Genomic DNA, 14866 nt, shown 5'->3' with positions numbered 1-14866 from the left:
ATGATTGGGTTATTTGATTTACTTATCAGACCCTAGTACAGTGCACCATGTGTGCTCAGGGCTTGTAAATCAAATGCTGCTGGTGGGCTTGCAGCACTGGTTGTGCCACCCACAAAAGCAGCTTAAAAAGTGTTTCAGGTCTGCCATTGCAGAGCCTGTGTGCAGTCTAGTACTGCCATGTCGACTTGGTAACTGCATCCATTTGCCAGTCCCTAAACCTTCCCTTTTCTTCAAATCAGTCACCCCTAAGGTAGGCCCAAGGGCAGGGTGCATTGTAAGTATAAATTAGGGCATGCCCTGGTATGTGTGGCATGTCCTAATAGTGAATTACAGCCATTTTCGTTTTTCATTATTGCAAGGCTACCTATTCCCCATAGGCCAGAATGGGCAGTTTGATTATAACATCTTATAATCCTAGCGGACCCAGGGAACATGGTAGAAATTCGAATCTAGTATGCCTGAACTCAGAATGATAAAATACATCTTTTAGTGAAGTTGGTTTTAACATTCTGTGTTTGAAAATACCACTTTTAGAAAATAGGTATTTTCTTACCTAACCATCCAGCCGGCCTCTGCTAGCTTGTGTATTGTGTGTCTGTTTTTTTGAGTGACAGGGGCTGGGGGATTCCAGGCGACAGGGTGAGTCAGCACAAGGCTGAATAGACCAATGTGCATGCAGATGGGTGGGAGGAGTAGCACCTGGGTCTGAATAGGGCTGTGCCTGCCTTCCACAATGCTGGCTTCACCTCCTGTGGTGTGTCTGATGACCCTGACCCACTCTGCCAAAGGAAAGCAGGAGTGATGTAAATAAAGTGCACCAGGACTGCTCCAAACTGGTTTGGACTGGATACAGGACCCTCTGCCTTCAGAGGACAAAGGAGTTGCTAGCATAAATATGGGGACTCAGACCCCAAGACTTTAGATCACTTCTGGAACAACAAGACAAACCTCGGCCAAGGAGAAGAACCAAGGAAGCTGTAGGAGTTGTACTGCCCCCTGGCAGTGTGCTGTTTTGCTGAGTTGGCCTACAGTGGTGTCTTCCGTGCCAAGGAGAGGAGAAGGTACTTCTAAAAGACTTTCATCATCTTGCAGAATATTACTCCAAGTGCTTGATTTGAGTTTGCCTCCTGACCGAAGTCTCGGGGATACCAGACTTCACCCCTTCTGTTTGCCTGCATCTGGAACTTGCTGTTCTAGCTGCTACAGAAGGAATTCTGCAACACCGACGCCGGCGAGCGACGCCATTATTTGCATCGAAGCCGTGAGTGCTGCTCCAACTTGTAACGTAGACCCGACGCTGGTCACCGTGCCACATCGACGCCAGCGAACGACATTGTAAGCCTGCCATAGCCGGGGGGCGCTGCTCCGACTTGCGCCGCTGCTGTGCCGCATCGACTCCGAAGCCGACATCATCACGGAGCCGATCGTCGATGAGGGTGGTCAAGAATCCATCGACATCGTGACATTGTACAGAACCGTGGTTTCAGCGCCATTGTGACGTCACCTCCTCTCCGGTCTGTAACCAACACCTCCCCTGCCTGCGCAAGCATCCAGGTCTCGATGCATCATCTCCCCCAAAGCAAGGAACCGACGCCGCATCGCATCAATGATGGCGAGCCTCCCCCACGCCATGAGCTGTCTTTGTTTTCATATTTCCCAGGTACTATTCTTTGTGGGTCTGTTTTGATTCTGGGCCCAGCGCCGCGCACTTTGCGGTCGGCATCGTACTTTGGGATTTACCTTGACGTCGTGATAGCACCAGTTGGGGTTATCTGTTGCTAGAGACTGCTTTTAAGTGAATAACCTATTTTTGAACTATTTCTACCACCTTGAAGGATTATTATTGATGACAGTATTGTGGATATGTGTCATTTATGGTCTTGTGATAAGTCTATATAAAGCAAACATATTTTTAGAAAACCTGTGTTGTGTCCATCTGTAGTGTTTTCACTTTATTACTGTATGTGTTCACAAATGCTTAACACACTGCCTCTGAAATGAGCCTTTCTGCTCATGCCAAGCTACCAAGGGGGTGAGCAGGGGTTATCCAGTAGTATAATCCTCTTTCCCTGACTTAGAAGCAAGGGTCCCTATTTGGTCAAAGGTGTATACCATTGCCAACTAGAGACCCCCAGTTCTAACAGACACTTAATCACGACAGAATGTTTCTCTCCATGAAATGAGAACACTTAGTGAAATTTCTCCTTTATGTAATATAATGGTCTACAAAATGCCTTTAAAAAGCTCACAATTTGAGATATATGCACGGCTAAGCCATTATGTCAAAAAATACCTGCAAACAATACACAAGGCTGCTTCACAGTTATTCCTTAGGCCACTCTTTCTCCCCTCCACAACATACAGACCCCTCTCTAAAGAAAGAATTTAAATTATAGGAATAGTGCTCATTTTATTGTTTGCGGATGGATAAAAGGCAGAGTAAGTCCTGCCTTAATTCAAACCTGATGCCTCCAGTTTGTGGACAACTCTTCATAGCATAGGGTCAAACTACATAGCTCCATCATTAACAAGCATTTGTAAATGATGCATTATGTTTCGCCTATGTGATTAATAATAAGCAGTTTTTTGTTGTAAGTTATAGCCTGCTGAATGTTTGTGTAAAAAAAAGCAATATATCGTTCTGTTACTATTGGTATAGTGTGGGTAAGTAATAGCACAATTTTGAAAAAATTAAATGAAAGAGGAAAATAATAGAATTAATTGATTTAATAGTAATATTATGTGTTTTGAGGAGTTCTGACAACTTTTAGGCTTTGTACCAGTGAAACCAGCTGCACTGTTCAAATCATGGCCCAATTGCCTGTAAGGTATCTGCACCTGTGATGCCTGTATAGTAGTACAATATTACAATATTTGGTGTTTAGAAGGGCTCCTAGAGCTTTGGCCCCCTGCCACTACACCTGGAGCACCATTGAAATCATGGTCATAGTGCCTGCTAGATAACTACACTTGTGACTGCCCATTTAGTAGTACCTCAACCACCACCTCTCCTTCTACACCTCCCCCCAAACATCTCTACTCTACCCAACTGGCCTTTGCCACTATCCCACGGGTCCGCAAGAACACGGCCGAAGTATGATACTTCTCCTACCTCACTGCGCAGACTTAGAACTCTCTGCCTCTGCACCTCAGGCAGTCACCATTGGAGCCTCAATTCAGGAAGGACCTCAAGACCTGGCTCTTTGACTAAACCGGAGATCCTTCCCCCCCCATCCCAAGTGCCTTGAGACCCTTACGGGTGAGTAGTCGCGATATATAAGAAGCCTGATTGATTAATAGTAAAGTTAAACATTATTCTGCGTTTAGTGGGGTCCCTAGGGCATTTGGTGCCAGTGCTACTGCACCTCCTGCACCATTCAAATCAAGCCCCTTTTAACTGCAAGAAAACTACAATTGTGTCTGCCTGTATAGTAGTAAAATATACCACTACTAGGTGGTTTTAGGAGGTCATGATGAATTTTGGGCTGCTGCCGCTGCACCCTTCAAATCATGACCCTGCTGTCTAAAAGATAACTGCACTTGTGACTGCTTGATGAGTAGTAAAATATAGCACTTTTAGGTGTTCAGTTGGGTGCCTATAGCTTTTGCTCCCGATGCGTGTGCACCTGCTGCACCATTCAAATCATGACCCTAATGCCTAGTAGATAAATGCACTTGGGACTCTTTCGTTTAGTGGTAACATTACGAAATATTCTGGGTTTAGTGGGGTCCAAAGAGAATATTGGCCCCAGTGCCATTGCACCTGCTGGACCATTCAAATCAAGCCCCTTTTAGCTGTATGGTAACTGTAATGGTTACTGCCTTTGTAGTAGTCAAATATAGCAATAGTATGTGTTTAGAGGAGTTTAGAAAACTTTTGGGCCCGGCGCTACTGTACCTGCTGCACCATTCAAATCATGACCCTAGTGTCTGCAAGGTAGTAGCACTTGTGGTTGCCTGTTTAGTAGTCACATATCGCAATATTAGGTGTTTAGTGGGGTGCCTGGAGCTTTTACTTGGTGCCACTGCACCCGCTGCACTATTAAAATCATGACTTTAGTGTCTGAAAGATAACTGCACTTGTGACTGCCTGTTTAGTTATAAAATATAGCAATAATCAGTGTTTAGTGGGGTGCCTGGAGCTTTTGGTCCCAGTGCCACTGCTTGTGAGGCACTATTTAAATCATGACCCTAGCATTTGCAAGATAAATGCACTTGTGACTGCCTGTTTAGTTGTGAAATAAAGCAATATTAGGTGTTTAGAGGAGTTCTAACAACGTTGGGACCCGGTACCACTGCACCTGCTGCACCATTCAAATCATGACCCTGGTGTCTGCAAGGTAACTGCACTTGTGACTGCTGTTTAGTTGTAAAATATAGAAATATTAGGCGTTTAGAGGACTTCTGATAACTTTTGGGCCAGTGCCATTGCACCTGCTGCATCATTTAAATAATTACCCTGTTGTCTACAAGATAACTGCACTTATGACTGTCTGTGTAGTAGTAAAATATAGCAGTATGTGGTTTTTAATGGAGTTAGGACAACGTTTGATCCCGGTGCCACTGCACCTGCTGCACCAATTAAATCAAGCCCTTTTCAACTGCAAAGCAATTGCAATTGTGACTGCCGGTATAGTAGTATAATATAGCATTATTCGGCGTTCATAGAAGTTCTGACAACATTTGAGCCCGGTGCCACTGCACCTGCTGCCCCATTTAAATCATGACCCTGTTGTCTTCAAGCTAACTGCACTTGTGACTGCCTTTTTAGTAGTAAAATATAGCAACTATATGTGTTTAGTGGGGTGCCTAGAGCTTTTGGTCCTGGTGTCATTGCACCTACTGCACCATTGAAATCATGACCCTGTTGTCTGCAAAGTAACAGCCCTTGTGACTGCCTGTTAAGTTTTTTATTTTAAAAATAATCTCGGTTTCCTAGGGTCCCTAGCGCTTATGGCTCTGGTGCCAGTGCACTGGCTGCATCCTTCAAATCAAGCGGGGTAACTGCAATTGTGACTGCCTGTTTAGTAGTCAAATGTAGCATTATTATGTGTTTAGAGTAGTTCTGACAACTTTTGGACCCAATACTACTGCACCTGCTGCACCATTCAAATCATGACCCTGCTGTTTGCAATGTACCCACACTTGTGGATGCCTGGTTAGGAATAAAATATAGTGTAGCCCTTGTATATTAACTTTATTTTTAATGTGTAATATTTATTACAACATTTAGAATTTGAGCAAATATAATAAGTTGAACAAATGAATCTGATAACGCCTACAAAGTGCAAACAAAAGTATTGAGGCATGAATAGGAAATTCCACAAGCGTTCTAAGGCTAAAGCACCTGCTATACAAAATTAAGTATTAAAAAGCAAGAATTAAAGCATACTGTAAATGTAAATTGATACTTGTATAGCGCACTACTCACCCGCAAGGGTCTCAAGGCGCTTGTACGAATACCGCTGTGAAACCCATCCTGGCTTTCCCTTTCTCCTGGGCACCCCCAAGGTGGAGGCCAGGCATCCTTAACATTGTGGAGATTAAGCAAGCTATTGCCCAGAGTTGCAGAGTGGGACTCCATGATTGGAATAGGCACCGAGGCAAGAATTATCAGGTCCGTGGAATTTTTTGAGCCCAAGACCCGCCAAGGTGGGGAATTGAACCCTGGTCCCAGGCCAGAACACTGCATTAGGGTCTGCCGCTCTAACCATTGAGCCACACTTCTCCACTTGAGCCACACTTCTCCACTGTTAGAAGCCTTGAGACCCTTGCGGGTGAGTAGTGCGCTATACAAGTATCAATTCACATTTTACATTTTACAAGTATCAATTTACCTATCAGTGAAAGAATCAAACATAGGCAAAATATCAAATATTATTTTTATATGTCCTGGTTCTCTACAGTTTATAAAATATTTAGATAAGATCTGAAACGTGCTTCTAAACCCTGCATCTTTAGACCAAAGACCACAAAAATGAAAAAAGCAAAAGCAAAAAAAACAATATTTTAGTGACATCCCTAAACAACAAAACTCAAGCAGAATAACATTAGCCCAGTCTTTCTTGCTGCTACCTTGTTACTGTATAACAAAGTTACATTGTATTGGCCCCTTCAGTTAGAAATAAAAATGACTCCTTCAATCTTCATTTCCGTTCTTTGAATGGCATTTATTTTGTGGTTGCGCAGGTGTTTTTTCAGTGTTTATATGTTTACACTGGCAAGGGCTATTTCCCTATCAGTGGGGTTTTATCAGTTATTATAGGTTTAAACCTAAAACAGGCTAGGCTAAGTGTAATATTTGGTGGCTTTTAAGTTGGGAATTCAACAGATTGGTTGGTAGTGCTTGTGCGCATGTGCTGCAGCCTGCATATTTCTGTGCTTTAAGAACAACCAAAGATGTGTATGGCATTTGTCAGGCCTGTTTGTAGGACTTATATTTTCTGCAATGAATTGTAAAAAGGAGCCCAATTCATTTTTAAAACTCCAGAATTCAAGAAAAATTCCTTCCCTGCTTTGCAAATCAAGCCTTCCCTGCTTTGCAAATGGGGTGCCGCTCGTAGTCGTGCTGTGGACAAGCCTTCCCTGCTTTGCAAATAATCATCAAACTGAACTTACCTTGTGACTTGGGAGCCCGTGTGATCGGTCACCAGCTCCTGTGAGGAAACCACGCCCTGATACCGGGAGCGGGACTGCGAGGACCAGGGGTGCTTGCGCAAGATCATCCCGCGCACCTGGTACCTCTTCCCGCCCCCTCCTCCCTGAGAGCCTTATAACGACTCGCAGCCCCCGCTTCGCGGGAGCCGCTCGTAGTCGTGCTGTGGACAAGCCCTCCCTGCTTTGCAAATAACCATCAAACCGAACTTGCCTTGTGACTTGGGAGCCCGTGTGCTCGGTCACCAGCTCCTGTGAGGAAACCACGCCCTGATATCGGGAGCGGGACTGAGAGGACCAGGGGTGCTTGCGCAAGATCATCCCACGCACCTGGTGCCTCTTCCCACCCCCTCCTCCCTGTGAGCCTTAAAACGACTAGTCGTGCTGTGGACAAGCCTTCCCTGCTTTGCAAATAATCATCAAACCGAACTTGCCTTGTGACTTGGGAGCCCGTGTGCTCGGTCACCAGCTCCTGTGAGGAAACCACGCCCTGATACCGGGAGCGGGACTGCGAGGACCAGGGGTGCTTGTGCAAGATCATCCCGCGCACCTGGTGCCTCTTCCCGCCCCCCTCCTCCTATTTAGCCCAGCCTCCTGACGCGAACGCGGGACGCGCGCGGGCGGATGCGCGGGCGAAGACCGGGCAAAGAGCGGGCCGTTTGAGGCCGTTCGAGAACGGGAGAGTCCGGTCCGGCCACCCCCCCTCTCTTACCACACCTGGCCTCCCAACCAACGGAGCAATGAGCACTAGAGAAGCCAGAAGCAAAACTACTCTAGCCGCGGCTGGAGCCGCAAAGGGCCCCATTGACAATTACTTCATCAAAGCCGGATCTCTTCTGATTGAGGAAATTGAGGTTTTGGAGAGAAGAATCTCCCAGGAAATTGACTGGGTTAGGAGATCCTCAATGGGGCCAATGGCTCAAGCCAGAACCCCGGAGGGAAGGCCCGAACCCTCAATCAGTACAATGACTGACCGGGGAGTCCATCATCTTCCTAGTGTTACAACAACTGACCCCGATTGTACAATCGAGGCTCCCAGTGAAATCGAGGACATGAGTTTAATGGCCCTCCCAAACACCCAAATGCCACAAACTTCACCGGGAATCCTTCACCCAACACTTGAACCCAATATAGTGGTAGCTAATGACAAAGAGTCAAGCTCTGACAGAGATAGGGGGGTAAGGGAAGGTGCAATACAAAAAAAGAAAAGGGGGGGTTAAAACAAAGATGATAATAGAACAAAGTCTCCAAAATCTAAACAACCGAGGGGTAAAGGGGGGAAAGGAGGCACTACAGTTATTAACTTAGAGCAGCCGGGCACTATAACACACACTGGAGGATATTGGTACACTTCTTAGGTCCCTACTGAGCCCTCTTGAAGCTCGATTGATCAAGATCGAAGCCAGGCTAGTCAATATCGAGAAATCTACAGTGCAACTAGCTGATTCGAAGAAACTTGATCTCAATGGAGCCAAAGTAGTGAAAGGGGGCCCGATCCAAAGCCTAAAAAGGGCAACGAACCCACTACAGTTGTAAAGAATAAGTCATCATCTACTGACTCCCAAAACCCACAAGTCATTCCAAACAAGACACTGCAACTTCCGACCAACCCCAATACTAACAACGCCCCTCCAATAACTCAACATACATTAATTGCTACTCCAATTATTAATCCCCTACCCAAAGACACTGCTCCCATCCTGACCGATACTAAGGGTGTTTCAACACTTATGGGAGAGAAATCCAACCTCATCCGTAAACCTAAACCTGTCAACCTTCCCCCAGAGGCTGCCCCTTATACCTTAGTCCTGGCAGGGGTTCCGGAATTAAAACCCATGACAACAGAATCAACAACTTCACTTAGGAACAAGGTTATTAGCTGGCTATCAACATATAGACCACTCCCAAGAGGAATAACCAGTGACATCTCTATGGTTCGGCGGGCCATGTGGGTGGGATATTCTAGAAAATCAATAAGGGGAGACTGTGTTTTGGTCACCTTCAGAGAGCCGGGCACAGCTGCTTACATTTGTGCCTGGGCTTCTGATGACAAAGGCAGCACCATCCAACCTCTTTCTCTCTCATTCTTTTACCCATCAAGTTTATACAACTTGGAGGATCAGAGATGGGGGCATCACCAAGAGTTGCTGGATGACTGGGAAAGTTGTCGCAGGGAGAGAAGTGCTCCACTCCAGCATAGGGGAAGACCTATAGATCACTTTCTCCCGTACTGGGAGGAGGCAGGTTGGGAAACCATCACAAGGAGGACGGGTGGAGGGGGAGGATTTATGAGAGGTATTCTGGGGCCCCATAGAATGCATTATCCAGCCCACTTTCCAACCTACAACAGATATAGTAGCTTGGAAATGGTAGATTGACACTCGGATAATGAGGGGCGCGAATTGTCCGTATCACATTGGATGGGGAATAGTCCGCTCCCAGTACCCACACCACACACAAGTGCACAAAATGTACTGGAACTAAATCCAGCTCCAGAGCCTACCATAGAGGAGCCACCTGTGATCCAAACTAACACACTTTTGGTTCTGAGCTACTCACCCCCACTTCAGATGGCTATATCGGAGACTAGTGGCGTTAACATCACCACCAAAGGTTCTCCCACTACCCAACTACATCCCTTATCCCTGATTTCATGGAACGTAGCGGGCCTAGCCAGCAAAATTAACTGCACAGAGTGGGGTTCCTTTATTAGCTCTAAAAACATACTTCTTTTTCAGGAGACCTGGGCGCGTGAGGAACTCTCTATTCAGGGATATGCAGTCTTTTCTAAACGCGCCAAGTGGGGGGGAAGAGGCAGGCCATCGGGAGGACTCGCTACATGGGTAGCAACGGATCTAGGCTGCCAGGCTACCTGTTTGGAGACAGACTCCGACGATATCCTGGCCGTCCTATTAGAGTGGCCAAATTCTTCGAAATTGGTGGTCGTCAACATATACTCTAGACCGGTACCCATGTCGAAGGAATCCAGCACCATAGAGGAACTCTCTGAGTTCCTAGATGGTATTCCATGGGAACTCGCATGCCTGGTGGGAGGTGATCTAAACTCACAGTATGAACCATTACCAGGCTTACGAGATGGCCCCTCCTTGGAGGAAGATTCATGTTGGCTTGTTCCTGCGACGGTGGCGCCCCCCGCCAGGGCTTGGACTCCCCTGGCCTTGCAGATAACTGCCCTTACTCTTAACCAAGGCCTAAGGGCCTGCAATGGCCGTTGCAAATCAGACATACCAAGCACCTACACTTACAACAAAACCAATAGTGAATCGAGACTGGATTACATCCTTGTCAAACTATCAATGTGGTCACAAATTGTTGATTTTAAAGTCATTGAGAGAAGGGATAGTGACCACAATGCCCTGGAACTCTCCTACTCCTTACCGGGGATTGAGGCTACAACGTCCGGCACGGACAAAGACAAGCTAGGACTCCTACTAGAAAATAATCGGAGAAAAGTCAGGTGGGAGAAACTGGCCACTGGCGGAGATAAAATACCAAAACTATATGCAAGGATTATCCCCCCTTTGGAGAGGGCTTTTAAGTTAGGGAAGGATCTGGAAGGAGCGGCAAACAGAGAAAAGCTCGCCCAGACACATGCAGATCTAATTAGAACTCTAGAGCTAGATTTGTTTTCAAAGGCAGGGAAAAGAAAAGGTCCCTTAGCTAAGACGTCCTGGTACAATAGCACTTGCAGGGAATCTAAGGCCAAATTGCTACTTGCAATAAAGGAGCATAAAAGCAGGGATGAAATTCAAGACAGGAGAAGGTCCTATAGAAAGCTCCTGGAGAACGCGAGGGCTGAATGGGATCAAGAATATTGGGAAAACCTCTCAAGATCACTAACCATTGGAGACTCGTGCAAATTCTGGCGTATAGTCTCTAATGGTACAGAGGATCTACCCTCAGCAATTGAGCCGAACATAGCTCCTAGCCTATGGCAGAGTCACTTTCAGGCACTGTATTCAGCAGAAGAAGGGTACCTTCATACAACAAACAGTATGATAGTCCCAGGTCCAACTGGTGACCCTTTTACTGAAAAAGAGGTGAGGGTGGCCATAGCTGGTTTGTCCGCAGGGAAAGCGCCCGGTCTCGATGGGGTACCCGGGGACCTGTTCAAGCAGGAACCAGGGATATGGGCCCCATATCTTACATTGATATTCAACGCCATTCTGGGGGGAATGGAGGTCCCGGATACTTGGTTGGGAGCAGAGGTGGTTCCAATTTATAAAAAGAGGTCCCCTCTGCTCCCAGGCAACTATCGTCCAATCAGTCTCATTGATATATCACAAAAGCTCTTTGGAAGACTGATTTTGGACGGGTACAGGATTGGATAGATGAGACGGATATCCTGACTCCATACCAGGCGAGATTCAGACAGGGGGTCTCCACAATAGATCAAATCTTTAGGCTGAACCTCTTATATTGGAGGACAGCTGTAATCGAGGGCGGTACCTTGTATACTGTCTTTGTAGACCTGCGTGCTGCCTTTGATTTGGTACCTAGAGTGAAACTATGGAAAGTCTTGGAGGAGTTTAATGTCCCTGAAGACATCTTGGCAATCCTGATGAGACTACATCACAACAACTATGCCCGCGTTAGGTGTGGCAGAGGTGGCAACTTAACCGAAAGGTTCCCCGTTCGCAGGGGGGTAAGACAGGGCTGCGTGCTCGCACCGACCCTGTTTTGCCTCTTTGTGAACGGGGTAGTTGCCCACCTCACCTGGATTCCCAATACTGATGCCCCAAAACTGACTGGCAGCAGGGTGCCTGCAAACATGTTTGCAGACGACACCCTGCTGCTGTCCAAATCCCCTATGGGCATTCAACGCGTTCTGGACGGTTTTCTGCAGTTCTGTTTAGAGCGGGGACTCAAAATTAACCCACAGAAAACCAAATACATGATTCTCAATCCCAAGCCCCATAACCGTGCACCACCCAGGTTGGGAACTGTCCAATTGGAACGGGTGCATACAATCGAATATTTGGGGATTACTCTCAACGAAAATCTAACGTGGTCTGCTCACCATTCAAAAGTGAACATCAAACTGGCACAGTTGGCGGGTGGCACTATGAGACTGGTGAACAAATCTCCCTACCGGCCATTTAGCCCCATTATTCATATATACAAAGCCCAAGCCCGGGGGGGGTGTCACATATGGGGGCGAGCTGTGGGGTCATATCCCATCACCTAAATTACTAACAACTGAGAACAAATTCCTGAGAAAGATTGTTGCTCTTCCACAGAGTACTCCACTACTCCCTCTCAGACTGGATATGGGCATTCGACCAATAACGGAGGAGCTGGGTCTTAAGCCTCTGACATTCTGGCGGCATCTATGGAGCAGCCCAGACCTTTTAAATTACAGAGCTGAGCTACAGGAATTCTTACAGTTAACCAATGCCAAAAGAATATCATGGCTGACTTACATCAAGGGAACGCTGGAGGCAATTGGACTACCTGAACTATGGCTGGACCCATTAAACATCTGTATAAAGATCCCGAAAAAGGCACTTGTGAGAGCTTATTACGACCACATGCTCTTCAGAGATACCGAAGGTACCCGGTACGGATCACTATCCAACCAGTTCATAAAAATTAAAGACTCCTATAAACTCGAATGTGTCTTAGATGCCATCTCCCCAGCACTAACTAGGAAATTATTCCTCCAATGGAGATATGGAACTCTTCCCCTAGCATCATTCACAGCATCCTGGTCTTGTCGCTCCTCCTCAGAAACCTGCCCGGCATGTGATCATCCAAAGGAGAATGACGTTCACATGGTCTTCTTTTGCAGGGGCTACGAGAGGAGTAGGAAATACTGGCTAGTCCCTTTGCTCAGGAATTTGGGATTTAGAACTTTTCTACCCGCTTACAGAGTTTTAAAGACAGATTTATCTACCCCTTTAGTTTTTGCTCTATCCAAATTCTTAACTTCTATGTGGTACGCCCGAAGTCGTTGTGTAAAAAGACTTAAAGACCTGAGATAGACCTAACTTGTGGCACATCACTCTTTTTATCTCTTTTTAATACTCTGATCACTAATGCTGTTTAATACGTTTTTAAATTTTGTATAGAATGTAATGTATATCTTTTATGATCTTGTGATCGAAATAAAGATTTTTCGAATCGAATCGAAAACTCCAGAATTCAAGAAAAACAAGGAAGATGCAGCACCCCATCTGAGTACTATGGGCATAGATAGCATGTCAATGCACTTTATTGTTGACAACAGTGCGCCAGAAGTGTAGCAAAGCACCCAAAAGGCCCAAATTAAGTCACGATTACAGAATGTGGTGGAAGGCAGAGATGATTCACTGACACGTGCATATATCACAATATCATCAAAAGCAAAGAAAATCATGCTAATTCTTTCTTGTGTTCTTGTTGTCTACCAGTGGTGGCTCCTCCGCTATGGCAAAGGAGCATCGTCCCCACTGCCAGCCTCAAAACTTGTTAAATAAAATGATAATTAAAAGGGTTTATTATTGTTTTATTTTTCAGAGTCTTGGGGATGGGGTCATCACTGGGGCAGTCACAAGAGAAAGTGGTGGGCACACCAACAGGCGCACTGAGCTGTCTCCAATCCAGCTGCGTTACCGGGTTGGACACAGCAACCACAGGATCCCAGTTTCCCTGGGAATACAAATTCACGCCACTCAGGCCAATACTGATGGTGCTTTTAAGTGTGAGAGCAGCATCAGGATCGTCAGCAGGGGACCCTGGGAGCCTGGGTGCTGCAGGGAGGACATGGAGTAAAAGAGTGTTCGGCGGTAGGTAAGTTAATTTTTTCCCCTATTTTAAAAAATGTTTAATTTGCTGCATATTAACCCACCACTGCATCGTCTGTCATCAGCCCCCACCCTTCCCCACCCCCTGCCCACCACTCCACCCATAGACCAGCTGCTACTGCTGTCTTCCGTTAATGTCACTGTGCAGTGAATCAGATGGTCATACTTTAGCTGGGCTTTACCTTCCTCCACAGTACAGAGAGCACTATATGAGGGTTTCATTCAGCTCAGAGGTGCCTGTGATTGAAGGCAGGCATGGCAAGAAAAAAATAAAGGTGCTCCTCACCTCCTCTGTGTCAGCCTGGGCAAATCATCTTTTCATTCCTGTCAGCTGTCACCAGTGGGGTGGTGCCTTCCCTCAGAGGAAAACAAGTCAAGGCACCTCATTGATCCACATGCTCCAGTCTTCTGACTGAATCAACCAGCGACTGTGTGTTGTTTATGTTTCCCACATGGTCCAGGTCCACCTAGAGCACGGGTAGTCATAGTACGGCCCGCGGGCCGCCAGCGGCCCAGCAAGCCTTCAGTGGCGGCCCGCAGACCTTGAGACATCGTACCCGTGTTTTAGAAACAAAAATTAAATGAATGTCTGCAAACACTGCCGGTTGCAGCAGAGACACTCTGAGAGACTCTGCTGCTCTGTGGGGGCCGGGCGATTCAATCCAGCCATAGTCAGAGTGGAGCTGCAGGGGCGCTAAGAGGAGGTGAAATACAGCAAAGCACCATTAACATGTAAATGGTCTTTTAAAGACCTGTGAAGTGCTTGGGTGCGGCTGTATGTGCCCGGGAAGCTGTCTCAGCACGGGCTGACACACAGGCAGGGTGAGATGACAGAGGGTGACAGAGGGAGGTAGAGGAAGGGAGACAGAGGGAGACGGAGGGAGATTGAGGGAGACGTAGGGAGGGAGGGAGGGATAGGGAGGGAGACAGAGGGAGAGGGAGGGAGGGAGGGAAAGGGAGGGAGACAGAGGAAGAGAGAGAGAGGGAAAGGGAGACTGATAAATGGAGACAAAGAAAGGGAGACAGACAGAGGGAGGAGGGAGACAGAGGGAGAAGGGCGACAGAGGAAGGAGGATGACAGAGCGAGGAGGGCGACAGAGAGAGGAGGGCGACAGAAGGAGGAGGGCGACAGAGGGAGACGGAGTGAGGGAAACGGAGTGAGGGAGACAGAGTGAGGGTAGGGGAGTGAGGGAAGGGGAGTGAGGGAAGGGAGTGAGGGGGAGAGAGGGAGGGAGTGAGGTAAGGAAAGTGAGGGAAGGGAGTGAGGGAGGGGGACTGAGGGAGGGGAGTGAGGGAAGGGAGTGAGGGAAGGGAGTTAGGGAAGGGGAGTGCGGGAGGGTGTGAAGGAAGGGGATGGAGGGAGTGAGGGAAGGGGAGTGAGGGAGGGAGTGAGGGAGGGAGTGAGG

The sequence above is a fragment of the Lissotriton vulgaris genome, chromosome 6, assembly GCF_964263255.1.
Source record: "Lissotriton vulgaris chromosome 6, aLisVul1.2, whole genome shotgun sequence".
Lineage (NCBI taxonomy): Eukaryota > Metazoa > Chordata > Amphibia > Caudata > Salamandridae > Lissotriton > Lissotriton vulgaris.
The sequence above is the reverse complement of the archived record's forward strand: the minus strand, read 5'-3'. Positions refer to the sequence as shown.